This window comes from Neofelis nebulosa, chromosome 5 (genome assembly GCF_028018385.1).
Source record: "Neofelis nebulosa isolate mNeoNeb1 chromosome 5, mNeoNeb1.pri, whole genome shotgun sequence".
Taxonomy (NCBI): domain Eukaryota; kingdom Metazoa; phylum Chordata; class Mammalia; order Carnivora; family Felidae; genus Neofelis; species Neofelis nebulosa.
In genome coordinates this window covers 122,041,574-122,055,588 of record NC_080786.1, presented here as the reverse complement: position 1 = coordinate 122,055,588, position 14,015 = coordinate 122,041,574, and the positions used below count along the sequence as shown (strand labels likewise).

The following is a 14,015-nucleotide window of genomic DNA, read 5'->3' as shown; positions in this document are numbered from 1 at the left end:
ACAAAGGACCAGAGACATCACCACAAGCATGAAACATACAGATAACACAATGGCACTAATTCCATATCTTTAAATAATCACTCTGAATGTAAATGGACTAAATGCCACAATCAAAAGACATAGAGTATCAGAATGGATAAAAAAAAAAAAAAAACAAGATCCATCTATATGCTGCCAACAATTGACTCATTTTAGACCCAAGGACACCTGCAGATTGAAAGTGGGGGGTAGGGAACCATCTGTCATGCTAATGGACATCAAAAGAAAGCCGGAGTAGCCATACTTATATAAGACAAACTAGATATTAAAGCAAATACTGTAACAAGAGATGAGAAGGGCATTATATCATAATTAAGGGGTCGATCCATCAAGAAGAGTTAACAATTGTAAATGCTTATGCCCCCAATATTAAAGAAACCAATATATATAAATCAATCGCAAAGATAAACAAATGTATATATAATAATACTGTAATTGTAGGGGACTTTAAAAGCCCACTTACAACAATGGATGGATTGTTTAGGCAGAAAATGAATAAGGAAACAATAGCTCTGAATGAAACATTGGACCCGATGGACTTAACAGATATATTCAGAACTTTTCATCCTAAAGCAGAATACACATTCTTCTCGTGTGCAAATGGGACATTTTCCACAATGTATCACATACTAGGTCATAAAATAGCCCTCAACAACTACAAAAAGATTGAGATCATACTATGCATATTTTCAGGTCACAACGCTGTGAAACTTGAAATCAGCCACAAGAAAAAAATCTAGAAAGCCCCCAAATACATGGAGGTTAAAGAACATCCTACTAAAGAATGAATGGGTCAACCAAGAAATTAAAGAAGAAATTTTTAAAAATACATGGAAGCAAAGGAAAATGAAAAAAACACAGTTCAAACACTTTGGGAAGCAGCAAAGGCAGTCCTAAGAGGAAAATACATTGTAATTCAGGCCTATCTCAATAAGCAAGAGAGGTCACAAATACACAACCTAACCTTACACCAAAAGGAGCTAGAAAAGGCAGCAGCAAAGAAAGCCCAAAGCCAGCAGAAGAAGAGAAACAATAAAGATTAGAGGAGAAATAAATAACACAGAATCCCCCCAAAAAACCCAAAAAAAACCAAAAAACCCAACAAACAAACAAAAAAAAACCCCAAAAACAGTAGAACAGATCAATGAATGCAAGAGCTGGTTTTTTTGAAAGAATAAACAAAATTGATAAAGCCCTAGCCAGACTTCTCAAAAAAAAAAAAAAAAAAGAGGACCCAAATAGATAAAATCATGAATGAAAGAGGAAAGATCACAAGCAACATCACAGAAATATAAACAATTGTTAGTGAGCACTATAAAAAATTATATGCCAAAAAACTGGACAGCCTGGAAGAAATGGACAAATTCCTAGATACTCACACACTACCAAAACTCAAATGGGAAGAAATATAAAATATGAACAGACTCATAACCAGTGAATAAATTGAATCAGTTATCAAAAATCTCCCAACAAACAAGAGATCTGGGCCAGAAGGATTCCCAGAGGAATTCTACCAAACATTTAAAGCAGAGTTAATACCTATTCTTCTCAAACTGTTCCAAAAAATAGAAACGGAAGAATAGCTTCCAGACTTATCCTATGAAGCCAGCATTACCTTGATTCCAAAACCAGACAAAGACCCACTAAAAAGGAGAATCGCAGGCCAATATCCATGATGAACCTGGATGCAAAAATTCTCAACAAGATACTAGCAAATCAAATTCAATAATACACTAAAATAATTATTCACCATGATCAAGTGGGATTCATTCCTGGGCTGCAGAACTGGTTCAATATTCGTAAATCAATCAGTGTGATACATCACATTAATAGAAGAAAGAATAAGAACCATATGAACCTATAAAAAGATGCATAAATAGTATTTGACAAAAAACAGCATCCTTTCTTAATACAAACACTCATGAAAGTCAGGGTAGAAGGAACATACCTTAACATCATAAAAGCCATATATGAAAGACCCACAGCTAATATCATCCTTAATGGGGAAAAACAGAACTTTCCCCCTGAGATCAGGAACATGGCAGGGTTTTTCACTCTCACTACTGTTGTTTAACATAGCGTTGGAAGTCCTAGCCTCAGCAATCAGACCACAAACCAAAATAAAAGGCAATCAAACTGGCAAAGAAAAAGTCAAACTTTCACTTTTCACAGATGACATGATACTCTACATGGAAAACCCTGAAGACTCCACCAAAAAACTGCCGAGGCTGATACAGGAATTCCAAAATGTAGCAGGATATAAAATCAATGTATATAAATTGGCCACATTTCCATGCACTAATAGTGAAGCAACAGAAAGATATACTGGGGAATCGATCCCATTTATAATTGCACAAGAAACAAGAAGGTAACTAGGAATAAACCTACCAAAGAGGTAAAAGATCTGTACTCTAAAAACTATAGAAATCTTATGAAAGAAATTGAAGAAGACACAAATAAATGGGAAAACATTCCATGCTCATGGATTGGAAGAGCAAATATTATTAGAATGTCAATACTACCCATCTACACATTCAATACATCCCAATCAAAATAGTACCAGCATTCTTCTCAGAGCTAGAAAACAATCCTAAAACTTGTATGGAACCACAGAAGACCCTGAATAGCCAAAAAGTAATGTTGAAAAAGAAAATCAAAGCTGGAGGCAAAACAATCCCAGACTTCAGTCTGTATTACAAAGCTGTAATCATACAGACAGTATGATATTGGCACAAAAATAGACACACAGAACAATGGAATAGAACAGAGAACCCAGAAATGGATCCACAATTATATGTCCAACTAATCTTTGACAAAGAGGGAAAGAGTATTCAATGGAAAAAAGACAGTCTCTTTAGCAAATGGTGCTGGGAAAAATGAACAGCAACATGTAGAAGAATGAAACTGGACCATTTTCTTACACCATACACAAAAATAATTTCAAAATGGATGAAAGACCTAAATGTGAGACATAGAACCATCAAATCCCACAGGAGAAAACAGGTAGCAACTTTTTTGACCTCAGTCATGGCAACTTCTCACCTGACATGTCTCTGAAGGCAAGGGAAATAAAAGCAAAAATGGACTATTGGGACCTCATAAAAAAAAACAAAAACAAAAACAAAAACAAAAAAAACTGCATATCAAAGGAAACAATCAACAAAACTAAAAGGCAATTTGACAGAATGGGAAAAGATATTTGCAAATGATATATCTGATAAAGGGTGAGTATCAAAATCTATAAAGAACTCAACACCTAAAAAAAACCAAATAATCCAGTGAAGAAATGGGAAGAAGTGAATGGACACTTTTCCAAAGAAGACATCCAGATGGCAAACAACACATTAAAAGATGTTCAACATCACTCATCTATAGGGAAATATAAATCAAAACCACAATGAGATAAGACCTCACACTGGTCAGAGTTGCTAGAATTAACAACTCAAGAAAAAATGGATATTGGCAAGGATGTGGAGAAATGGGAACCCTCTGGCACCATTGGTGGGAATGCAAACTGGTGCAGCCACTCTGGAAAATGGTATGGAGGTTCCTCAAAAAATTAAAAACAAAATTACCCAATGACCCAGAAATTATACTACTAGGAATTTATCCAAAGGATACAAAAATGCTGATCTGACAGGGCACTGCTGATGAAAAAGAATGAAATCTTGCCATTTGCAACAATGTGGATGGAACTGGAGGGTACCATGTTAAGCAAAATTAATCAGATAAAGACAGATATCACATGATTTCACTCATCTGTGGAACTTGAGAAACTTAACAGATGATTGTAGGGGAAGGATAGGAAAAATAAGATAAAAACAGAGAGGGAGGCAAACCATAAGAGGCTCTTAAGTACAGAGAACTAATCAGTAAGTTGATTAGTTGATGGGGGTGGGGAAAATGGGTGATGGCCATTAAGATGCCCATTAAGGACGACACTTGTTTGGATGAGCACTGGGTGTTATATGAAAGTGATGAATCACTGGAATCTACTCCTGAAGCCAAGACTACACTGTATGTTAACTAACTCAAGAATAAAAAAGAAAATTGTTTTTAAAAAAAGAAGAAATCAATATTATTTAATAAGGGAAAGGCAGTAGCTAAAAAGTTAACATAGAAAGCAAACTCAAGATAATTGTAGTATAAATATGAGAAAGATTTTAATATCATCAACATCATATGAACATAAGTAACAGTATGAAAGTATTAGGTTTAATAAAGATATACTTTATCAGGGTTAGCTCCACCAAATATTAAGAAATTAAGATGTTAAAATGTTAAATGGAACTCCAAGAATGCCAAATATCTGAATTATTAAAATACATAAATATATACTACAAAGTGTATATATATATATATATATATATATATATATATATATATATATATAAAGTATATATAAAGAACATCTCAACTGTGAAGACCTTTTACTTTTAAATATAATAAAAGCAACAAGGACAATAAAAGGAAAATATTTGATTATATAATATAGTTCTTCCTCATTATATGGTAATGGAATTAATTTAAATGAGAACCTGTATAACATTCTACATGTAACTTCTGTTCTATCTTTGTCTGTTCTATCTTTATGATTTTTGACACCTCAGCTTCTCAGTAGTTTCACTTATTCAAAGATTCTAATACAACCTTCACTCCCTTAAGAGACCAAAATAGTTACAACAGGATCTATGTTTCTGTAAAACATACCATAAAATAATTGCATGTTACTTGACGCTTCACTGAAAACCATTCTTACTAAAACTAATGACTCCTTATGTGGATACTGAAATCTGTTTTTCTAACCTCATTTTAGACTAGAAAAATATTAAATTACACTTAAATATCCCATGTTGAACATCTAGCAATGGCCACAAGGAAGCATAACACTAATTTTGTATTATTATTCTAAAACACATTTCATAATTATACTTTAATACTATAATATTAATAACATAGATTAGACAGTGCTTTATATTCTTTATTTAATCATCTCAACATCCTTGTAAAAATAGTACTGATTTATTTTATAAACAAGGAAACAAAGCTCAATATGAAAATATTTTGTCAGATGAGCATAGATCCATTTTCTCCATATTTGTTTTTCTTTAAAATTTTTTGTTGTTCATATTACTTGAGATTATTTTCCTTTTTATTTTTTTTAGGTATGTATGTATGTATGTATGTATGTATGTATGTATGTATTTATTGAGGGGGAGAGAGAGAGTGTGTACAGGAGGAGGGCAGAGAGATAGGGAGAGAGAGAATCCCAGCAGGCTCCATGGAGTCAATGTGTACCCCATGCGGGGCTCAAACTCACAAACCGTGAGATCATGACCCAAGCCAAAATCAAGAGTCAGATGCTCAACCCACTGAACCACTCAGGTGCCCCTTGATATTTCTTGAAAATGCTTTCCACTTCAATAATACAAATTTAAGTCAAATGGAAATTATTGTATAGGTTTTCTTTTTACTCATAACTACTTTAGAACTAATCTATTTTTAAGTTTCAAGTAATTGTATTATAAATTGTTATTTTGTTCCTTCACTAAGTAAAGAGAGCTTTAAAGCCAAAACTGAGTATAAACCAGAGCTTGTTACTTTTGATCTGCAAGGTAAGAATTCTGTGACTAAGTAGAATCATGTAAGGATGTACTGAAAAATAGGTTGTGTACAGTTAAATGATATGACCCCTCCATTACTCTATAATTGTTCATGATTTATATTGTCTTCTCCAGACATTACCAACTTGGTGAGAAAAATCATGGCATAGTTTTTGACTAACTTCTCTTTCCTCTTAACTCCCTATAGCTTAACTTCCTTCACTACATTTTAGGAAGGACAAAGTCCAAGAAGGGCCTGTTTAAAGAAAAAACATTGAGGAAACTCAGTCATAGTATTTATAATCTTATGGATTTATTTTCTTTGATTGTTCAAAATAAATATAACTGGGAAAATTATTGAAAAGTAGTTTATGGGATGAAGTTTGGCATAATTATAAAGACAAATGAATGAATGAATGAATGAATGAATGAATGAAAGAGAGAGAGGAAGGGAAGAAAAAAGAAAGAAAACACAGAGAAAGAGATAAAAGAAAAATCATTTGAGTTAGAAATGAATTAGGAGTAATTTTTAAAAAGAAAAACTTTTTTTAAATTTTCATTTATTTGTTTTTGAGAGAGAGAGAGAGAGAGAAAGAGAGCAAGAACAAGTGCAAGTGGGGGAAGGACAGAGAGAGAGGGACAGAGAGATTCTTAAGCAAGCTCCACTACCAGTGCAGAACCAGATGTGGGACTTGACACTGGGCTAGATTTCATGACCATGAGATCACAACCCGAGCTGAAACGAACAGTCAGACACTTGACCAACCGAGCCAGCTGTCCCAAAAAGCAGTGTTTTTTTTCTAAGTGTCTTCAAATATTTGAAGAATATTTTTCTTAGATGACGGAATAGACCAATTATGCATAGATCCGTAAGTATAGTTTCCAGATTAGTGTTTAAAAATTAAGGGGCTACATTCTGTTGACATGAAGGAATAGTTAAGGTTGTGTAAAGATAGAACAAGATAGCTTTCTAGGCTTGTTTTCTCATCTTTAAAGTAAGTTTGGATGGGCTGATTTCTAATATCCCTTTCAGTTTTACTATTGCACAGTGTTATCTTCTAGATACCCCCCCCCCACCCTGCCCTATGACTTTATAGGAGCTATTCCTCTGAAATAGATATCTATAGGAGCTATTCCTCTGAAAAAGATATTCCTCTGAAATAGATATTCCTCTGAAATAGATAAATAGATGCATGACCCACCTGCATGCATCTGCTAACCACTTTACATCTGTATGAGATTCTATTCCTCTTTACATTAATCCTTGATTAATATTCTTAAAGACAAATTGAACTCAAAACAATCCTAACACCGTCCCTGATGCCCATTCCTCTCTTATTGCAATGTATCATTTTTTATCATTTAGTATGTTTGTTTAAGCATTCACTTATTTCCTATAGACGATAAGTACTGCTTATACACTGCAATTTGGGGGGAAGGATCTTATATACTGAAATAATTTGGGGTTTTAAAATGAAAATTCCTGGACCTGATTCTAGAACTACAGGAAGACATGCAATTATTATTCTGTATAATATGCTGAACTTTATTCTTACAGATGCTTAGTGTTATAGAGCCACTGCTATAAGGTCTTTTATTTACCTTTGTCTTTTCCAACTCTTCTCCACTCCTGGCTTAATCATTATCAATATCCAGTGTCAGCCATACCTAATTGCTGATCTAATTCTGAATAAATTTTCAGAATATCAGGATACTCTCAGACTTCATCATTCTGGGCAGGCTGATATTAATCTTGTTATAAATCTTGTTCTCTAGGAGCTATTTTCTGACTGCTTTCTACTGTCAATTTATGCTTTAATTAGGATCCTGTTTCAAAACAGACCAATTGGAAACACATTTTGCTTGAGTAGTGCTATTATCTAGAATATCCTATTACATATACTTTATCCATCAAGGTGAACCATATTGGATCTTGAAGACAGCCCAAATGTGTCACTTCCCTCTAATTTTTCTAATAAGACTCCTTTTCTCCCAACAATTGGCCAGCCCCATACCTAAGACTCTTCTTTAGTGGCCTAGTCCTAATCAAAGGTATGCAATTCTACTTCTTGCTATACTCACTAACATTCTATGAGCGGAAAGCCTGGCTTCTTGGAGATGAGAGAGGGAAGTCCTATCCTCACTGAAAAGGGGCATTTAAGGCAACATTACCAAGCCTCAAAACAGTTTGTTCCCTTTTCTTTTCACCTCTCTCCCCCATATGCCTAGACAGGATGAAACAGATGCTCATTAATTCTTAAATTTCCTTTAAACTATATAATATACACTCTCAGACTAGCGAGAGTAAAACACATGGTAGTTATATAATTTGTAATGTGCCCAAGAATTAATCAATAGATCAACAGCACTATTTGCAAGGTAGGCAGTCAGGCCTGAAGATTTTTTTTTTACCAAAAGCTTGAAAAGGAAACACTTCTCAAGTTGCCATTGGTTATCATGATCTGAGCAAACAAATGGTATTGTTGCACAATGTCAATAGCCCACATTCTATGCCTTGTTTTGCTTTTAACAAACTGTGAAAAGACCAACAGCTGTTACTGAGCTAAGAAGAACTAAAGGATTTACAGTAGGTGGTACCACCTGTGCTTTTCTTATTCCACCCTTAAAAATCTGCTACTTTATTTTGGAGCTGGGTGGAGAATATGGCAGTGACTCAATATCAGGGGGAGTGAGTAGTCAACTGTGGCTCAGTTCTGATAAGAAGGAGTAACATGATCTTTATAAGTCATAACAATGTATGTTGATGAATATCTTTTCTTGATTTTGCTTTATCCATTTCAAGAATCTAAGAAAAGACCATAAATAAAAAGCAAATCTGAATCTGGCTGACTTAACTGAATGAAAGATTTACAACCCAGATAAAATGCAAGATTCTGTATACATGCAATTAATGATCTTAACTATATGATGCTTCATTTTAGCTTCTTTACCTTAAAGACTAGAAAAACACACTTGCCAAGTTACTGCCTACTTGATCCTGTAGCTGTGGAATTTTAAATTTAAACAGGCACTTGGTGAAACATGTCTTCTATTTCCAAGTGCAGTGTTTAAGGGATTATGGAAAATAGAGAATTAACTCATTTGGGGACAAAAATAATTTTGAAATTTGGTATCTTGAGTTACCTAGCACTTATATATGAAGTTTTCCTTAACTGCTAAAATTTAAAATGTTATATACAGAATAATTCAAGTCCTATAATATAAAGTAAATCTTTTGACAAAAGCAAATATATTGAGTGCCTCAGGTAAATCAGAGGATCCCTACTTAACCATGAGGTGATATTTATGCACCTTGCTGTTCTAAAGTAATCAATGTTCAGATCCATCTAGAATTTATTTGTTCAATGAAGAAAGCCACAAGGTGATAATGTCTTCTCATTGTTTTTGGTACTTTTTACGTTCCCCACAGTTAATATGGAAATTTGCTTAATACTAAGCCTGAGAGAGGCCTGAGCTCCAAGGGGAAAAAAATCCTTTGGTGATTTTAATTTATTGATGAAATGGTAAATGGCAAAACAGGCAGGGAACTTTGAGACAAAGGACACAAAGCAATGAAGTAAGGTCTTCTGCATCCTATGATACCAGAATCCATTAAGTATTTTTTATTAATTTCTTCAGATTGTTCTCAAACCTTGTTCCAGTTCTGTTTGTTTCCTGAAGAAAATTTTCCGGAATAAATTGTCTGCCAATATGGCCAATATTGCTAATATGCCAATATGGTATATTCCAACCCCACCTATTTTTAACAACCTTTCTTGATTTCTGAAGCAAAGAAGCAAAAAAACAAAAATGCTCTAGGGTATATATACACACACACACACACACACACACACACACACATACTCTAGGAGAAAATACTCCAGGACTAAATAAACACACACACACACACACACACACACACACACATATACACAAACATACATCTATACTGTAAGAATATATATATATATATATTCCATATATATATATTCCATATGTATATATTCCATATATATATATATTCCATATATATTCCATATGTATGGAATATATATATATTCCATATGTATATATCCCATATATATATATCCCATATATATATATTCCATATATATATCCCATATATATATATCCCATATATTCCATATATATATATGAGATATCTATATATATATATATAGATATATGATATATGATATATGATATATATATATATATATATATATATATATATAGAGAGAGAGAGAGAGAGAGAGAGAGAGAGAGAGAGAGAGTTTGAAAGTATTTCCCCTTGGATGAATTATTCAAAATTTAGCCAAGGACTGATGCTGGTATTTTGTCATTGTTTTAGAAAAACATATGGACCTACCGGAACATATTAAATATGTTTCATTCATAACATTAACAATAGATTTCATCTGTAATCATGAATGGAGTATCAACACAGAGAATGGCCCAAATTTACTCAGTCTGGGTTCTTTTTGTTTTTGTTATCCATCTCATACTTCTCAGTTAGTTTTTGCTTGGCTCATTTTCCTATAAATAATAATAAATAATATCATATCCAAATAGTTCTTATTATGCTTAGCATATTCTTTATTGATACTCATGGTTTTGTGCTCTTTCTAATCCCGTGAGACACATTTTTCCCCACAGAACGTGTTGGCAGCAGTGCTATCACACACACTGAAATCTTATACTATGATCAGCACATTAGATGTTGGTATTACAGCAATGAATTTGTCTAGATAGCTGTAAAATCTCTTTTTCTTATCAGTATTTGTCATGTCCAGGGCATAGTCACTGATGTTGGTGGCACAGTGCAAGATTCAGAGCGTGAAGTTTGGGGATTTTGTGACAAATGACTGACTGTCACACTGACAGCTGAGACCCTTTACTAGGAACAAGGAACATCTCCCTGAAGTCTGCATAGTCAAGGTTGTTCTCGATAAGCCACCACTTACCAAGAATTAGCCAATGTAAAGAACAGATCTTTCAAGTGTGTTTTTCCCCAAAAGGAATGTCAGGCTTTCTTTTACTCCTGCACAATTACTTTTGCTGACTTGAAGAACATACAGCAAGCAGACTGATATATGGAGCAGTTGCCATCTGATAGCTCACCTCTGCAAAAGAGAAGGGAGCTGATACCAAGATGCAGACTCATGAAAGATACTCTAGTGAAAAATCAATGTGAAATAAAATAAAAGTGGATAAATGAAGTGTCTAACTAAGTACTTAACAGGAAGCACTTACTAGATGGAATAAGTTCCAAGGAAAAATATTTTGAAAAGATAAGTCACAAAACTTGTGCTACAAAAAAGCATAGAAGATAACAATGGCAAAGAACTTAGGAGTCTCTATAATCTATTTTATAACTGATGAGGCCACAAATGAGAAATGTTCTTCCCAGAATTACAAAATTTTGGTGAATATCTTGGGTTACATCTCAGTCCTCTTGGATTCTTATCAAAGTTTTTCTTTTTGGCAGACCAGGCTACATCAAATTTTAATAGATGACTGAAAATCAAATCATATCTCAGACAGTGAAATTACATCAAACTGCCTAGCCTGTCTTGAATGGGAAAAGGATAAGGCCATTAATTATGAAGTGAAACTGCTTAGCAACCTAAGAATTGTATTTATGATGCTGTATGTACAGTTGACAATAGGTATCTTTAAGAGCAGAGATCATATGATTTCATCTAGGAACAAGAAGGTAGATGGGTTACTAAACCTACTTACCACAGAATGTATCTATTTGATGAACTTTTTTGCCTTATTTGCTTTTTAGCAGTTCATTAAATTAGATAAATTTGTATTAAGTATATATTGTGCTCAAGGTACCCTTGAACATTATGAAAGTATGCAAACATGGTCACAATTGACATCAGCTGCTCCTCACATTAAGACATCAAATCTATTTTCTCCTCCTTGAATCTGGGTTGCCCTTCTGACTTGCTATCAGAGATTAAGAAGTGCTCTGTCCAGATTCTCCCGCAAGGAAAGGCTTAGCTGTGAGCTATAGTCATGAGAGAGCTTACAGTCATTTTACCTCAGTTAGAGATACTATCACTTATAGTCATTCTTTTTCCTAATTTCAGTGCCTAAGCCAGAGAGGAGAATAAGAGTCCAGTCTCTGTGGCCCAATTCAGGACACCCTGACAGACAAGCCTTACTCTAAAGGTTAGCACATCGGCTGAGACTGTTGAACCTTCATGCAGATCAACTTCTTCCTTGGCCCAATCCTAATTCCTCTATTTTTTCTTTTACAGATGTTAATTCATAATAAATAACTTATAACCCAAACGCCATCATGGTATCTGCTTCTGGAGAACACGACCCATGATATTTGTGTTGGTGAATAAAATGTGGCATGAAGAACACTGCACCAGCTCTGAGATTAGACTTCAAAAAACCTTGCAGATTTTCTCTCTGGGAACCCTAACAAGGTACCATATAAACATGTCCTGAATAGCCTGCCATAAAATTAGAGGCCATGTCAATAGCAGAAATGAATCATCCCAGCTGAGGCCTTCCAAAGCAATGAGAACCCAATCAACTCAGCAGCTGACTATACACATGAATAAACACTTCCTAGACTAGAACAGCCTAGCTGAGCCCAGTCCAAATTGCAAACTAGCAGAATCAGGATCTAAATAAATAATTGTTATTTTACACCATTAAATCCTTGGGATGAGTTTTTGCATAGCCAAAGCTATCTGATTATAAAAGCATACTTAGCATTTCTGAAAATACAAACAAGTTTTTCAGCTGGATTCACACAACTCTGTGCTTGTCTCTGGGGATGCCTGGAAATCTAGCACTGTCTCTTGTCTAAGATAAAGGCATTGGGCTAACTAATGATTTATCATGTGCTGTTTCATATCTGAAACTCTCTTGTGGCACGCAGGCCTAGTTGGTTTACTGATGGCTTACACATGGAGTAACCAGTTTGCCTGACTTAACTATGTAAACAGAGGGTCATAAAAGACCCCACTGCAAACTTTCAAGTTGTTCTCCCCAAATCAATATTTACTGTACAATTTTTGGTAATTCAATCTAGAAACAAAGCACATCATTGTGTTAATAGCAAGGATTTAAAAGAGATGCTTCTGAAAGCTCTGTGGCTCCTAATTCTTACCTGAACTCTCTGTCTTATGCTTTATAGTATGTTTCTCCCTTATTAAAACCCTTGCATTAATATGCATTCTGGTGTCTTACGAATGTTTTCAATTATCTAATGTGTTGCACTCTTTGCAGGTGTGTGTGTGTGTGTGTGTGTGTGTGTGTGTGTGTGTGTATGTTTGGGTACTCTTCAAGAATTCAGAACAAGATTTATGAAATTTCTTATAAGGTATAGATCTAAGGAAACCATATTTGCACAAGATCAAGATCAAAGTTAAATGTGTTTTTGCTTTTTGATAAGAGTCTTTGTAAGCGTATATGTGTGTTTATTTGGTCACATTTTGTTTGAAATTCTGGTTCTGGAGCATTGATAAAAAAGTTCAATTATAAAAAGAGAAAACATGAAAGCTTCAAACACAAAAAGTAAACATATTATTCACAAATATAAGGACAAGAAAACAGAAAATGATTTAACATCATAACAAAATGACAAATCAAAAGAAAAATAAAACATTTAATAGAGTCAACTTTACATATGAAGACAAAAGAACATGATTAAATGATATTAGGGCTCTGGAATGAAACACAGTGCCCCAAGTAATATCCTTTAAATACTGGATATATTGTTTGAATATTATAAAATAATTCCCTGGGGCGCCTGGGTGGCTCAGTCGGTTGGGCGGCTGACTTCAGCTCAGGTCATGATCTCGCGGTCCGTGAGTTCGAGCCCCGCATCGGGCTCTGTGCTGACAGCTCAGAGCCTGGAGCCTGTTTCAGATTCTGTGTCTCCCTCTCTCTGACCCTCCCCCGTTCATGCTTTGTCTCTCTCTGTCTCAAAAATAAATAAACGTTAAAAAAAAAAAAATTTTTAAAAAAAAATAAATAAAATAAAATAAAATAATTCCCTGAATTTTATGACTTAAAGATTCCTGCTAAAATTCAAATACCAAAATCTGGAAAAAAAAATTATTAATAAACGATATATGCCCCAAGAGTATGAACAAAGCAGTTATTATTTTATGAATTTCCTAGAGAAAAAAAAATTCCTGATAAAGCTGATCATAGCACAAAAGAGCTATGATTAAAAAAGAATATTTGAGGGGTATAGTGTGATAAAAGGACTAGAGAGTATGCCACAGTGAAGAGTCCTGAGAACATGGGAGTAATGACTGAGGAGAGAAACACCAAAGAGAATGGTTACCTCAACAAAGGCAGTAGTTATTTAATGTGGATCATGATTTCTGCATA

General features: G+C 34.3%; 1 long non-coding RNA gene across 1 annotated transcript; it reads left to right on the top strand.

Moving 5' to 3' along the window:
* Positions 1–8,149: 8,149 nt before the first annotated feature.
* Positions 8,150–12,028, top strand: LOC131512688 (uncharacterized). Its single transcript, XR_009262249.1, has 3 exons — positions 8,150–8,229; positions 11,744–11,825; positions 11,915–12,028. It is a non-coding gene; the product is annotated as an uncharacterized LOC131512688 (long non-coding RNA).
* Positions 12,029–14,015: the final 1,987 nt, after the last annotated feature.